The sequence below is a fragment of the Cibotium barometz genome, chromosome 49, assembly GCF_041138505.1.
Source record: "Cibotium barometz isolate CiBa-2024 chromosome 49, ASM4113850v1, whole genome shotgun sequence".
In the NCBI taxonomy this organism is placed as follows: Eukaryota; Viridiplantae; Streptophyta; class Polypodiopsida; order Cyatheales; family Cibotiaceae; genus Cibotium; species Cibotium barometz.
The window spans coordinates 43,134,267-43,144,091 of NC_141094.1; positions in this window are offsets into that span (position 1 = coordinate 43,134,267).

Sequence of the window (9,825 nt, forward strand, 5' to 3'; positions counted from 1 at the left end):
CCAGATCCCTCGAACAGTCTCTGCTGGTGCCTCCAGTCTCCCCTCGGGCCCTCCAAGTGAACCAGATGGTGAGGCTGCTGAGAAGCTCCCATCGTAAATCCCTCTCCTCTGTCCAGCTGGCGGACGAGAAATCCGGTGCCGGAACCAGGCGAGGCTGGCCCCTAATGAATCTGATGGCCTGACTATCCTGCTCCATCTCATAGCCCATATAGCAGGCCCTGTCAAAGTCGACCAAGCAGCGGCACCCCACGTAAAAATACCCTCTGGAGAGAGGGGGCCAGATTACGCAGCATCCATAGCCAAATCTGTTGTGCCTGAGGGCAATCCCAAAGGCAATGTCTCTGTGTCTCCATAGGGTGGCCGCATCGGACGCAGGCCGCCAGAAGACCGCTATAAACAAGCCACGTGCCAACTGCTGAGCCCCTGTGGTGGTGGGCGACCAGCCACACTGGAAAGTCTAGATCCTGCGGGCCTGTCGACTAGCCCAGAGCCGAGCCCAAAAATCCTCCACAAACTCCTGTGAGAGTCCTTGTAGCCGCCAATGCCCCGCTGCACAGCTGGAGAGACCATCCTCCTCGCCGTTAAAATATGCCTCCCCAGCCGAACAGTATACTGGAAAAAGGTGATCTCTGTGGCCTCAAGGGATGCATAAGGATCATGCCACTCGTACTCCCCAGGGTCCCACTGTAACCGGGCCAAGGGGTGCGCTGCATATGCCCATATGCGCCAATCCGAGAGCACATCAGTAGGGTCGGGGTCAATATGCCACTTCCGAGAAGCGGCAGCCACTACCGGAATCCTCTAAAAGGTGCACTCTGCAACCAAAGGCGACTCCACCTCCACTCTCTGAAGTCTGTCCTCATCCTGAATCTCATAGTAGAGGCATCTGCCATCCTCAGTGCAAGCTCTGACAGCAATCAGGATCTCCAACTGAGTAAAGGCTCCCATCCACCGTGGGGCCACTGGCTCGAAAGGCGTGAACCACTCCTCTGTGAGTGCCTCCTGAATATCATCCCTCATAATCATCCCCCCTCTGAAGTGACTCAGCCTCTCCACCTGGATCTCCTCTGGGAGACTGCAGAAGGCCTGCCAGTCTCCAAAACTGCATGCTGGGCCTGCTGCTGCTAAAGGTCCCCAGGCTAGATGAGACCGAGAACCTAGCATATGACCCTGCTCTGTGTGAACCGCTGGGCTCTAGATGAGCGGCTGTCTGGCATGCTCCTCAACACAAGAAGGAGGTCGCTGAGAGAGCCCCGGTGTCAACAGCTCCCAGGCTCTCAGGATACTCAAAGAAAATCTGTCCTCCCATCCTCTACTGAGGCCTGTCCTCCTCATCTCTATGAAGATCCAGCGAATCTCTGGTGCCCAAGTGCCCCCTGTTGGGGGAGCTCAAGCCTGTAGCCGCTGAAGAGAAGCTCTTTCCAAGGCTCAGCGCCTAGAAGCAGCCCCGAAACAATAAGCTTCCCTAATAAGGCTCTACTCTGATCGAGTGGATCTATAATGCCCAAGCCTCCTTGAGCCAGCGGAAGTGTAATAACTACCCATGCAACCTTTGCCTGGGTTGGCTGACCATCTTGCCCAGACCAAAGAAAGTTTCTGATCAGCCTCTGTACCTGGCTGATGCAAGAGCTCGAGAAGATCCAGCAAGACGTAATGTACCACATGGTCGCTAGTAGCACCTGATTTGCCACCACCACCCTCCTTGCCAAGGATAGCCGAGCTGTACTCCAATACAAAAGCTTCTTTCGAATGCTCAGAAGAAGAAAATCTACTGCTCAGGTGACAAATCCAGTCCAATCTGGCATCCCGAATACCGCACTACTGTGCCAGGAGGAATCCATCTAAAATCGGGGTCCGGGCTCCATGCCGAAGTGGGAGAACTACTGATCCAAAAGGCCACTGTCTTACACTAATTGATCAATGCTCCTGGCTGCACTAAAAACCTGGAGCGACTGCTCTGCCCGAAGGAGATTGGCCTCTTGGCCATGCAAAAATAAGCCTGTGTCGTCTGCAAACTCCGCATCAAGCAGGTCCTCCCCCCGGACTGGGAGCTGGAGTCCTCTCAAACCAACCTCCTCTGCCATCAAATACATGCTAGCCTCCGCAAAGAAGAGAAAAAGAAAAGGGGCGAGGGGACACCCCTGTCAGACTGATCTGGTTAGCTCAAAACTCGGCCCCCGTCCTCCTACAATCAACACCTGGCTACGAGCTATGGAGTATAGAGCCGCAACCCCTCTGATCCATCCTGGCTCAAAGCCCAGGCGAAGCATAGTGCCCTCTAAGAAACCCCAATCAACTCTATCGTATGCCTTCTCAAAATCGAGAAGCATCACGACCAAGTCCTCGCCGCCAAGAAATCTGGCTCGGGCCGTCGCCTCCCAGAAAGTAAAGATGTTGTCAAGGATACTGCGCTCCTTGACGAATCCTATCTAGGTGGCATGAATCAACTCCCCCAAAAAGGGCTGGATCCTCAAACTCAAGGCCTTTGCCAAGATCTTGTAGACAGTGTTGAGAATCGTAATAGGCCTCCAATGCCGAATATCATCTGATACTCCCTCCCCCTTGGGGATAAGAAAGATCAAGCCCTCTGAAAAGCTCTGTGGCATCACCCCAGTGTCCAAAACATACTGAAAGCCCCTGCCGCGATGGAGGCCTGGCCCCAAAAGGTCCCAATAGTGCATAAAAAAGGCCGGCGTCAGTTTGTCCTCCCCTGGGCAACTATGTCGCGGTAGGACCCTCAAGGCCTCGGCAAGCTCAATCTCTGAAAGAGGTGCACCAAGAACTGTACGCATACGATCTGTGACCCTCCTCTGCACATGGGCCCACAGAGTCTATCTGCAAGCATCTCTGTCCTCAGTGGGGGCTGGCTCCGTTGAAAGCAGGTCTCTATAAAATGCAGTGGGTGGCAATGGCTCTGATCTCCCCGGGCTCAGTAGTTACTGATCCATCCGGTCTACCCAGTTGACGGACTCCTGCCCGAGCATGACGGGGTCCAGTGATCTCAAAAAACTCCCCAGTCACTCTATCACCAAGCTGCGTCCACTGAGAGGCCTGACGACGATAGTAAAACTCATGTCTCTGCTCCTCTGCCTCTCTAACCTCCTGGCGTGCCTGGCTCAGCTGTGACGCCAACCACTCACATCCAGGCTGCTGCTCGTGAAGGTGCTGTAGTGAAGCAAGACTGCGTCTCAGCCGCCGATGCTCTCGCTCGCGAATCTCTCCCAGCTATGTCAAAGCTGCAGCGTGCAAAAAAGAGCTAAGCTCAATGAGTCCCTGGGTGCACTGGCCTGCTGCATCCTGGTCAGAGCACTGACTATCATGCCAGATCCTCTCAATGTCCTCAGCGAGACTGGGATCTGTAAGTACCCTCTCTGGGATCCTCAACAAGTGCAGGGCTCCCGTGTCCCCTCCTCCAATGTCAGGATAACTGGCGCATGATCTGAAAATGAGGTGCCAGCGAGAATGCCGACGGAGCCCCCTCGCTCCCCTAACCAATCACCCATATAAAAGCGATCAATCCGTGATAGATTAGCCCCTCCCTACCGGCGATCCGACCGAGAGAAACTAAGGCTGTCTTGAGAGCGGGAGAAGGCCCCATGTTGCCATGCATCAGTGATCCTCAGTGACATGCAAAACCGGTCCCAAGGTGCAAGCTCCGTGCCGTGCACTGTAACATGACTGCCTCCCACCCTATCGGCCGGGTCCTCAAGCATGTTGAAGTCTCCCCCGACACACCAATGTGTGGCCTCTGGCAATGCATCCGTAACCTGAGTCCAGAACTCTACTCTAGCACTAGCGTGATTAGGCGCATAGACGTTGAGCACACCCAATAGCTCATCATGCATCCTCAGAATGACATACTGTGCTCTACCAGAGGCACAATGATCCCTCGATCCACAATGGCCTGCCGCCATACATCTGCAATGACCATGCATACTCCTCCCTGTCCACCCAAAGGACCAAACCCTGCAAACCAAAAGGTATCCCATCTACCAGGCATCACCAAACCAAAAGGTATCCCATCTACCAGGCATCACCAAACCATATCTCCGGATCCTTCTCCCACCCAAGTGGTGCTCCTGCATCATCAAAATATCAATGCCGCCACCAACCAGGCATCTGTGAAGCTCCTACCTCAAGCAACCATGATAGCGTATAAAATGTGCTCCGCCTAGGCCCTGAACATTCCATGAGATGATCCTCATGGATGACCTGCTGAGGTGGATGCTGTCTCAGCCGTACGAGACGGGCCTTCGCAAGTGGCTTGGATGGAGAGTAGTCCCCATCCGAGCGGCTGCGAATCTGCCCACCCGGTGTACTGCAAGAATCACGGATCAGGTGCCAGTGGGGCTGTGGCCCATGGCGACTGCCTCCCGCTTTGACAGAGCAACCTCGTGTATACATACGTATCCAAGGTCACATGCTACGTCTGCCACTATACGCACGAGCAAATGACGAATCCCTGAGGCATCCACACTCTTGGGATCCAAGAAAAAGTGAGCCAACTCCCAGAGCCGGCCTATCACATCTGTCACCTCCAGATCACTCACATGATGAGAAAACTCAACTGCCTAAGTCTTCAAAGTGCTAAGAGCGAGCTCTAGAGTCCACTCTCGGTCGCAAGGTCCACATAGAGGGAACAAGAAGGCCGCCGCTGAATCAAGTGCCTCCTCCCCGCGGGCCGGAGATATCATCACTACATGAACTCGGATGGGGGCCCTCTGCTCCAAAAAGCCGAGTGAAGGTGTAATCAAAAGCCTCCGATCACCGAGGCGACTCAACCGACTGCGAATAGATGATATCCGTGACGCCCGAATCGGCATGGTAGGTCTCCTCTGTGGTGCTCGAGCGAGGTCGGTGCTCAGCGCCCTCCGGATTGCGGGTGAGCGCCAAGGGATTGCCAGGGTCTCCCGGGAAGGCGAGGCGGGTGGGGGGGGAGGGGGGGTGAGTGGGGTGAAGAGGGAGCCACTACCGAAACCGGGGCGGGGACGGGAGGAGGCGAAGGTGGAAGCGAGGTGGTGGGAGGGGATGGGGGTGGGGGGGTGAAGGAGGGGGTGCTCGCATCTTCTGGTCCGCAGTCGTCGCCACAGGGGTCTCCTCCTAGAGGGGAGCAAAGCTGTTCCTCACGGGAACCTAGTGGGGCTAAGACTGTGGCTGCTGCTGCAGCGGTCTCTGGAGTGCTGCTGTGGTGGTTGCTGTTGCAGCGGTCTCTGGAGTGCTGCTGTGGCTGTCTCCCTTGGTGGCGCCCCTGTCCAGGCTGCCACTCCGAGATCTCTGTGGCCTAAGCAGGTGTCTCGGAGGCAGCTTGCCGTGCCGCATCTGTGGGTGGGCCATCAAGGACCTGCTGGTGGTGAGGGTCGAGGTCTCCTGCGAGGGCAGGCCTTGGCCAGATGACCGACCTGCCTACAAATGAAGCACTGGTTCGGGAGCCCCGAGAACTCCATTCTCTGATCAATCCATCCCCCCTATCCTAGGTAGCTGAATGACCTTAAGGAGGAGATGTCACACACCAAAACTCTGACGGAGGGTAACCTAGCTGCTCTGGCCACCACTGAAGCTGTTGTGGGACCAGTCTCTAGTACCGAGCCCACCAATGCTCCTAGCTGGGAGAGGAGCGGAAGATACTCCCGGCGGAGTCTAGGGAAGCAAACTGTAACATGAAAAAGGCGCTCTCCCTGCTCAGCCGCCGCTGCTGGGTCAAAGCCATGCTGCCAAGGTCTGAAGAAAGCCCGAGCACCCCTGATGTCAAGGGGACTCATGGCAACGACCTTGGCCGTGCTCTGGGCGGTCTCGAACTCGATCTTATAATGTCCACGGCCCAGTAGCTGTACGTCTAGGATCTTGCCCACATCTTTAAGAAGGCGGGCTAGGAGAAGATCTTGGATCTCCCCTCTGCTGGGGCGAGTGCCGACTCTACGGCAGATGGTGGAATGAGCCTGAAGGCGTTCCACCTCTGCGGCGGTGAGGCTCGCTTCCTCTTCCGACGAAAGAGAAGGCCCGATGGGGGTGTCCTCAGGGGCGGGCGAGGGGACTGCAGATGAGTCCCTCTGAGGCGAGGCGGGAGGAGTCTCCATCAGAGTCTGAAGCTCAGGCGTAGGCGAGGCGAAAGCGGAAATCTTGCAAGAAACGGGCTGCACACAGAGAGGCGGAAGATGAAGGCCGGAGAAAAAAAGAAACCCCTGGGGGCGAAAGTCAGCACAAAAGGGGAGGAGGGGGGAGAAATGACGAAGGAGAAGCCCTAGGGGGGGCGGCAGCTACGCGAAAGAGGGGCAGGGAGGAGAAAAGCTGGCGGAGGGGGGGGTCGGGGCGCTGCAGAGGTGAGGTGGGCACGAAGAAAGGGGGGGCGAGAAGGCGAGAAGGCGAGGAGGGGGGGCGAGAAGGCAAGGAGGGGGGCGCTTCAAAATGGGGGCGCAGCAACGAAGCAGGCGGAGGGGGCAAAAAGGGGATGAGCGGCGGGCCAAGCAGCGTGGGAGGGGGGCGCAGAAGTGACAGCAGGCAGGGGGGCAAGAGCAGGCACGAGGGGACAAGGCGGGAGGCGCAGGTGTGCAGGACGCGCAAGCAAGGACGGGGCGGAGCTTCAGCGAGCGGTAGTCGATTGTTTGCAGCCTTTGTTGGTTTTGCTTCTCCTTGTCTAAACATGGACAGTAATAATAACTTATCTTATGAATGTACTCTCTTAAGGTTTCAGGTGAGATTTTGGAGACATACCTTATTTTGTGAATTTACGCTCTTAAGTTTTGAGATAAGCTTTAGAGAAAACTCCATTTGTCTGCAACCTCTAAAAATTCCACTTAAAATGCGGCCTCATATGGAAACTTGTAAATTGGTTAAAGTGTACGAAACCATTGTGTAGATGTTCCATCCAGGTTTAGACCAAAAACAAGGATCTTAGTTAGGTTCCCAAACCCTTTCACATCTGCTCAAACACTTCTAAGTGATTTAGCACGTCCTCATTTCCATCATATTTGTTCATTATCCTCTAGACTCGATGAGCTCTAGATGAGAACTCATCTCTCACATCCCTCACAAGTTCTATTGGCACACCTATCTACATTCCTCTACCCATGGCTTATTTAATGTCTAGAATCTTGAGAATAACCCCTATAGGTAGAGTTACAACTAGGGGAGAAGCTATATGGACATATGGTGCTACATGGGTTGGTGCAAGGGAAATTATTCTCAAAGTAGGTATTGTTCCAACAAGTCCTTAAAGTGGCTATAGCTTGCTACAATGGCCAATATATGTGCCATATTTCTTGATTCCAATTACTTAAGGTAGCTAAGAGGATTCTTTTAAAGGAGTGGAATCCCTTAAAAAGTATGGACAATGTTGGCTATGGTCAACGTGAATTAGAGATTCTGCTATGGCCTGGACTAGTGTGGGGATAAAACCTTATGGCATGCTCATCATTATTCATTGGTCATCTGTTGATAGTAGGGATGTACAAAAGCTATATGTGCTAGTGAATGCTATCTTAGTCCAAAGTCATGAGGAGACCTATTGTGGGTTTGGAAAATGAAGTGAAATAAAGGGTGAGGTTGGGAGGTAGGAGTCTATTCTGTGAGAACTCAATTAGCTTTTGCTCGTGTGGAAGTGATTTTCTTGGTCTCCCTACATGTTTATCTATATTTACCTTTGTCTATAATAGATATTTCCAAAATCATCCATGAAGAATTGTGTACCTCTCTATCTATGAACCTTCTCATAACGGGGTTTTCAAGATGGACAAGCTAATTATCCTTCATTCCCTCGAGCTTGACATAACATGGTTCCCTTCAATATACATGAAGGTCTTAGTCACTTGATCAGGGGCCTTCCTAAGAATCCCTACCATCCACCCAGTATTGGGTTTTTATTTTGCATATAATCTTGTTAAGACTGTTTAGCTAATATTCCTTCAAGTATTCACTTTAGGAATATGTGAAATAGTACGAGAGTTCAACTCAAGGAGTTTTTAATTTCCTTTTTTTAAAGCGGAATATTTTTATGTATATATATACTAAAGACATATACATGAGATGCCATACAGACATGTTATCCTGAGTACAAAAACTGATGAAAGTGTAGCACAAGGAATACAAAAGAACCATACAACTTTAGTAGACAGAAATTACTAGTATAGCAAGGACTAAGTGAAGCATCTGGCCACTAAGAGAAGAGTTGTTGTGAGTAATCAACAAATCCTTGAAGATGAGATGATCTTGAAAAAAGAAGAAAAGAGAGTGTCAGATTTAGCTAAGTAAGGTTATCCTTGTCAACAAGATACACCAATTAGATCCTTGAAATTTATTCACATGTATCTTGGTAAAGAAAAAATTGGCCAAAGCATGCAGTGTATCCTATGATTTTCATAGGGAAAAATCAGCAGCCTGAAAAACGAGCAGCCTGAAAAACCATAGAATTCCTATTCAACCAAACATGATGAAGTAAGAACCATCTAAACTAGGCAAACACCATAAATTGAGATTTCTCTCCCAGTTGGCATTTTCCTATCAACCAATTAATTATGTACAGTTTGATACCAAAAGCCAGCAAATATTCCCCATTATTGCAACCCAAAAATATCTCAAAGGTCAGTTCCAGAAAAGATGAGAAACAATTTCCAAACCAGCCTTGCATCTCCTCCAAGTACCTAAACTACCAAATTTGTCTTGAATCTTGGAACCAGTAGTAGTAGGAAAAGGATTATTTAACATTGTCCATTAGAAAATGACATTATCTCTAAGCAACATAGTATCCCATTCTTGCTGAATGATCTGTTGCCAGTGTGATTCAGACCAATTCAACCTCCATCATGCATTCAAATAAAGAAGCCATTCCTGTGAATAAATCAATAAAGCATAAGAATGAGAGGTAGAGATGTGAGAGAAGGCTCCGTGAGCCCACTACCAATCATTGAAGAAGAAAAACTCATTATCCATAGTAGGAAAATAAAGGTTAAAAGTACAACATGAAGAGCTTGTTGGAGGAATTCATGTTGATGTGCATTTATGCAAACATGACCCCCCTTAACTACAACGAAGTTCTAAGGCCAATCATCTGCCCATCCACCGAGATTTTTTGCAAAGGTGGCAATGCCCTTGTTATTTATCTTCCTGATAGTTTTAATATCCAAAGTAACCAAAGGGAGAGGAAACCAGAGGAGCTCACCAAAGCCTTTGTTGCAAAAGGGAATTACCAGTGGAAGGCTGCCATGATATTATTGTACTCAGAGTCTAGCAACGTTGTAGAAAAGCAAGAGAGAAGGGAGCCTTGAGAAGCCTTGAAGGGGCTTGTGACATTAATTTGTGCCTCCAATTCATGCCCTTCCATTTTCTACCTTGGGTATGTACACATACTATATCCAACATAAATCTGCGCATAGAAACCCAAGCTTAATCAGAAGCCATCTTAAGACTTAGCATTGTTTGCTTTAGCCTGAACTTTGAGATTAATAATACCAACACCATTTATATATCTAGGCCTTGCTATTTTCTCCCAAGAGATCCAACACATAGCTCGTTTCCCAATAAAACTTTTCCCACAAAGAGAGCTTAATTGGATTCATAATTTTGGTCCAATGTGAATTCCTAAAATCAATAATGAGAAGAAAAAATGTGAGATATGCTTGAAGGACTTAATTAATGACCTTTAATTTGCAAGCCTAGTTCAAGTCTACACATCTCCACTTAGCAACTTTAGCCAAGACTTTACCAATCACCCACTTCACAAGTTTCTTATTAGAAACGATATGCAAATGGGATTCCCAGATGTCTAATGATACACCCTGAAGATATAACCTCTCCTATCCACGCTAAAGGATCTACATCGCGTTCCCCAATGAT